Source organism: Porites lutea, chromosome 14, assembly GCF_958299795.1.
Source record: "Porites lutea chromosome 14, jaPorLute2.1, whole genome shotgun sequence".
NCBI classification, from domain to species: domain Eukaryota; kingdom Metazoa; phylum Cnidaria; class Anthozoa; order Scleractinia; family Poritidae; genus Porites; species Porites lutea.
The window spans coordinates 15,979,261-15,985,600 of record NC_133214.1 but is presented as its reverse complement, the minus strand read 5'-3'; the positions used below and the strand labels follow the sequence as shown (position 1 = coordinate 15,985,600).

Here is a 6,340-nt window from a genome sequence, read left to right as displayed (position 1 = left end):
GATTCAGGATACCTTGAGCTGTATTTCAGATTCTAAAGCCCGTAAAAGTAAAAGTAAAGTAAAATTTCCCATATCCCAGATTGCACGGGCAAAAATTTCTAGGATTCCAGAATCTGGATTCCCTTACACAGGGAGAAGTATTTACTTGTGTTTTCTTGTGTTCACAATGTTCTCACCTTGCATTAAACTTTGTTTTGGTGCACTCCTGTATGGTGCATATTTATCTTGTGTTGTAACAAGGAGGATTATGATTCTGATTACCATCAGGACTTTAAGGGCCAAATATTTAAACGAAGTCTAGCTTAATTTCAGACGTGGTTTAACGATTCTCTGAACCTCCAGATCTCTTCTTTGGTGGGTTGTTTTAAGAAGATACATGCTTTTCTAGTCATCTCTATATGCTTTCATAAAACTGTTCACTATAAATGGTGTTTAGGTAAAATCGTTGGGCAAATTGAAAATGACTTAGAAAGCAGTTTTGTTAAACACTGGCTAAACTACGTTGAAATATTTGGCCCTAAGGGTAAGCACAATACACCTTTTTACCTTGTATGTTTTGTTTTCCCAATTCAGACCATGTGATGATCTCCAGGGAATTTGCCTTTTGTATTGTCATTAATTATGCATACATAGGCACGTGGATTCACGTGCATAAGACGAAATTTGAAAAAAACAGTTCTCTGGGATACCATCATGTGGTCTGAAATGGGAAACAAAACTTACAAGCTTACAACGTCTATTAAACTAGCTGAAGGAAATTCAGATTTGTTGTGCCTGTCTACCAAAGTTCACAGTCAGTTGTGGAGAATGAAAGATTAAAAATTACAATATTTTAATGCATCACTTTAGTCTAACTTAGGATATCACAAACTATACAGAAAAGTTAAATGGAAAAGCTGTGTTAAAATTTAGGTGGTAGCCAATGGCAGGTACAAAATGTACGTCACAGGTCACAAGTGCAGGTTAGAGTACAGTCACCGTGCTACAGTGGATAAACAACACAGGGGCAGATCTAGGGGGAGGGTGCAGGGGGTGCGCACCCCCCCTCCCTGAGATGACCTGCGGTTTTCTAATACAACTAGTATTCTGCAAAAAAAAAAAGCTATGTGGTTTATTGGTGTTGAAGTAGAGCAAGAGACAAGTGCACCCCCTCCTAAAAATAATTCTGGATCCGCCCCTGCAACAATCAGAATGAGTGTCTTTTAGACCTAATCACAACCCGAAATAGAGTTTTAGTTTTAATTTTATCCCTGTTATTTAATAATAGACTAGTGACCTACACTGATGACCTGTGTTCTGTACCTGCCAAGCAGTTAAAGCTGTGGTTTTTTTGCCAGCAGAGCTCCAACAAGATTGGGAGCAGGTCAAATTGAAATTTTCTCTCATCTCAAACTTTTTGGCTTTACCATTCACAAACATCCCTTATGGCTTCCCTTTTTGCTTTTTGTGGCGGCTCTACTGCCATGAAATTACCGTACACATGCGTGAATTTGCTGGAAAAGTCGAATCTTGCATAAGTAGTCACCCTTAAAATCGGAGAAAGTGTCAACCTAGGGATGCTAGATCCACTGATCAGGAGGGGGAGGGGGTCCGGCCTCCCTTAATGACGTCATCAAAGCATAGATTGAAATTCTCCAGACCAATATACATACAATTTGATAAAAGATCAAACTATTTTGCCTTCGATGATCATTTTGTTTTTTAAATTCTCAAAACCTTTCGACTTGGAAAATGTATGAATATTACTCACTCAACCTCTTCATCCCGGGTGGGATGAGCATTGGTAAGAGAAAATTGATGTCGGTCGCTTCATGGGCCTTTTTCCATAGTTAATTGTTCATATATAAATATAAATATAGAGGTTATTCTATTTACAGAGACAAATAAAGTTGCCGACAAATCATCTCTTATTTGCTAAATAAAATGGTTTGAAAGTCTTGTATGTTCTCTTTATTCATTTGAAAATTTCCGCGCATTTTAGAACTTTTCTACAAGTTGTTCTTTATTTTCGTTTGGAACTAAAAGAGCCATCGTGTTGACTAGTTGCTCGCGCGAATATTTCACGTACTGCCCTGGACAAAGGACCTCCCCAGCTGGAAACGTCTTCCCTACACCATGCTTCACCCCTAGATCCGGTGAATCAATTTAGGTAACTGGGAAACTGCCCACTTACCCCTCCCCTAACCCAACATTTTGCTCCAAGTGAGACGCAAATGTTAAATGCGTTGAGCAGGAGCCCATACGTTGAGTTAGGGGAGGGGTAGGTCGGTAGGTATCCGGTCGCTTATTATAACCAAGATTGAGCGTAAATTTTCTGCTGCTCCTCGACAAGGCTTCTTGGTGGGGCTGAAAGGGTAAAAAAGGGACTCGGGAGGGGAAAAAGAGCAGCTCTCCACTCCCCCAATTCCGCTCCTGCAGTCCGGTTAAGAGTCCAACGACAGGCCCCTAGGCTGGGTTATTCAAAGCTAGGTTAAGATAAGCCAGGGTTACTGAAAAATGTTTACTCAGATATAAAAGCTTAAAACGCAAATTCAGTTTAATTCTTTTCGTCCACAATTTTATGATTGGATACGCTACAGAGAATAGCAAAAATTATCCGAGGAAATGCTTTTAAACGAAAGAAAAAGAAACCCTAGATTAAAATTTAACGCTGGGTTAGCGATAATCGGCCTTCAAGTGGTGGACTAACATTGTTTTTCGACAAAGTGTTCGTATGGACGAGAGCGGGAATTTTTGAAAATGAGATATACTTTTTTAGCACAAAGTTAGGCTAGACACTAAAATGACCACCCGAGCGCTATAGTATTTATGCGAATAAACATAGGCTTTGATATTAAGGAAAACGGCCTTTTTAAATCGGGGGCTCAAGACGCAACTTTTTTCAGGAGCCCATCAACAGTACACTGTTTTTTTTTTTGTTTTTCTTTTCCTTTGACTTTTCTTTTTTCGAGTCGAGGACTGACTCCTCACAGGCTTTCACAGGCTAATCACGAACCAGAAGCTTTATGTATATGCTTCTGCAAGAAGGTATTGCGTGCCCTAGTTATGACCGAGTGCAGCCTGGAAGCCAATCACTGCCAGCTACATACGGGACAAGACGCCCTCTAGGGTCCTCTTTTCGTCCTCCATGTTTCTAGGTTGGTTACAGAAGTACTAGAAAGAAATCGTGAATTATCTCTTTCTTGCTTGGCCATCGATTCTAACTACTCTTTGCATGTCCTTCTCTTTATAACAGTGAACTAGAGGACTTCATCATGAGAGACAAGGTGAGCATTTCTTCTTATGAAATTTGTTTTTATGGTAGCACAAAAGACGTCTGCATCAAGCTGACACGAGGCTTCCAATTTCTCTGCTTATTCTAATGCCATCTTTCCTTATTTTTCTTTCTTGTTTCAGTGGAGGAAAAAGCGTATGAGAAGGTGGGTAATGTTTTCACCTTTCATATTTATAAATTTGTAAAAGACATTCTTCATACATGACACGTTTCAACAACTACAGCACTTACAATTTCTAAAGCTTACCTGATAGACACATTTTGAAAAGTTAGTAAGAAGTTTCAATTAGGGAATGCCCATTCTAAAGGTTATTTCCTGGGAATATTATTTACACAGTGCTTTCACTGTATGTTCACTGTATTTATAATTTGCAACAACATCTTCATCCCCGTTGTTTGTAAATCTATAAAGACTGAAGTGCCCGTTCTCATTTATGGTCAAAAGAAGCATAAACTGTATTTTCCTTGAGACATCACACCTGTAATGAAAATGAAAGTTATTGCAGCAGCCCTGTGGTCCCATGTGACCTGTGTAGCATGCATTGAAACTGGTTGTTGGTTGTGTATAAAGCTTAAAACAAACAGAAAAATTGAAAATGAAGCTGCTACATCTTTGAGCATGTTGTGAACAGAAACAGAAACCATGGAAGTACTGCCCCTGGCCTGTGATGAGGCCTTTTAGTCTTGTCAATCCATTTCGTCATGGTTCACATTGTTTTAAATCAAGTGATAATTTCCAAAATTGTGTGGTTACAGGGCTGTCAACCCCCCACGTCTTCAAATATTGAGAAATGATAGGGTACTGATGATAGGTGACGTGATAACACATGTTACATAACATCAGTTGTGCAAGACATTTGGTGATCTTTCGAGATTAATTGTCACAAATTTGTGATGACACAAAATGCACGAAAACAATGTTGGTGGTGTTGTGACATTTCACCTGATTGGTTTGCTTCCCACCAATCACATCATCATATTACAATGGCATACCGGAGTTTATGAGGAAACGGTTGATTTAAACATTAAAATAGCTCAAACAAAGCTAAATATTTGAAGTTTCGTAACATCGACTTGGGTCTACTGAAGAAATGATTATCCAGGAGAGTTGACGGCACTGGGTTATTGTCTCTGGATAGTGATAGTGATTAATTTGGGAAAGTTTACACAGTGAAACTCTTCTCATCCCCTGACATGCAGATGCAAAGTTTAGGCATTCTGCGTTCTTAACCATCCTTGCAAAGAAAATGATAGAGCCCTTTTAGCAATTTCTTCACACACTCTCGGGGTTTCAGTAAGCACCAATGACCGACAAAACGCGTCGGCTACTTTGCTCAGAGAAGTCGGCCACTTTTTTTCCTCAAAGAAGAAGCAACTAGTTTAAATAATGTCGTAACAAAATAGAATTTGTTCACGTGCAAATGTACGTAACTTGATAATTATTATCATGATTTGTTCATTGCTCGTAAGAGTTGATTGTGTGGCCGATAAATCAAAATTTGACTTGAAGTTTTAGCCAAATTTTCTTGAATGGAAAACATGCTCTTTTCTACTCAGTCTAGTCCCCTGAACGCTAAAAATCGCTTTGAAATTTTAAAATTTTCTTAGGGAGCATGCCCCCAGACACCCCTGGAAAAAGTGGACAACCAGCCCCTTGTTGATACAGTCATTTACTGTATTTAAACCTGCTGGCTACTTCAATTTTTATTGAAACCCCTGCACTCTACATGCTTGCCTGTGGATTATCTGGGAAAATTAATTGCCAAAAAATTAATTATGTTCTTTTGTAAAATCTGGACACATAGTCTTCTAGCATGTGAGGTTCGCTTTTCAGCCTCAGGCAAAGGTTACTGTCAATAGATATGGTTCAGTAACTATTACAACTACTGGTAGGAATCTTCTTGCCAAGAGTTTGCATGCTTATACTACCACATGAGAAATATCTGCAATTTGATTGGCTTCGAGCAGTGGTATTTCAGCTTAATTTGAAATACCTATGTGTGAAAATTACAAAACCTTTGCGGGTAGGGGTGTAAACAAATAATAGCATGATTTGTACGTGGTATTTGGCATCTTGTGATATTTCAAAATTGTCTCAATTTCACTTTCCTGACGGTTCGTGAAATTTCATATAAAAGATGTGAAGTATCACTTGTGGTATTTATGCCAAATATCACTACAAATCATGCTATTACCTATACAAATGTCATAATGAAATTATCATACAAGGTTTTGAAATTTTTCAAATATCAGTTGTTTTGAATTTATGCAAAATATTTTACTTTGTTTTGAAAAAGACTTTATTCAAGGAAGTTCATGTCATCATAAGCTCTAAGCATTTGTCGTTTGTCTGTAAACAGACTGAAGCGCAAAAGAAGAAAGATGCGTGCCAGATCTAAGTAGAGTGCATCTGACATTGGGATGACTCCTGGGACCTTTGGTTTGACTAGCACACCAGATCAAACATGATGGCTATGAACCTGTGGCACCAGAAACTGATCTTGAATTGTTCTTCACAAAGTCGACAACTTTCTCTTGGGTGGAAATATTTAATTCAGCTCAACTGCAAAACAAACGATGTCAGAATTTGTTGAAGGTTTCCGGATCAGCCAGTTTTATTCCAAAGGATACAATAGCCTGACAACTTCTGAAAAACTGGGTCTTCATCAAAGGAAACAGTAGTTCAACAACTGTCATCCCTGAGTCAAATTTGTAGTGATCCTGTTGTAGGAGTCTTGATATTAAAAAAATTGCTTTTTGCTCACTTCTTGGAGTACCTCTCAATTGCTCATATTGGTTTTGAAAGGGGGTATTGTTATGACAGTCCAGTCTAGTGATATTTAATCTTGAAAAACTGTTAACAGTTAGCCAGAGCAGTTTTTGAAGCCTTCTTGTACTTCAATCTTTTATTTGCCTACGCATGCCTTCTTTTGTGCTGGTTGTACTATTTTCCCTTGAGTGCTACTGTTATAAACAGTAATAATTATTGGACAAAGTTTGGTGATATCTGGAATAATCAAGGTCAAGGTAAGTGCTATCAGCTGAACCGAAGCCCAATGCTGGTAA

At 38.5% G+C, this 6,340-nt stretch overlaps 1 long non-coding RNA gene across 1 annotated transcript; it reads left to right on the top strand.

Moving 5' to 3' along the window:
- Positions 1-3,036: 3,036 nt before the first annotated feature.
- Positions 3,037-6,038, top strand: LOC140924784 (uncharacterized). The gene is made up of 4 exons (XR_012164345.1): positions 3,037-3,137; positions 3,236-3,266; positions 3,397-3,419; positions 5,635-6,038. It is a non-coding gene; the product is annotated as an uncharacterized lncRNA (long non-coding RNA).
- The last annotated feature ends 302 nt before the right edge of the window (positions 6,039-6,340 follow it).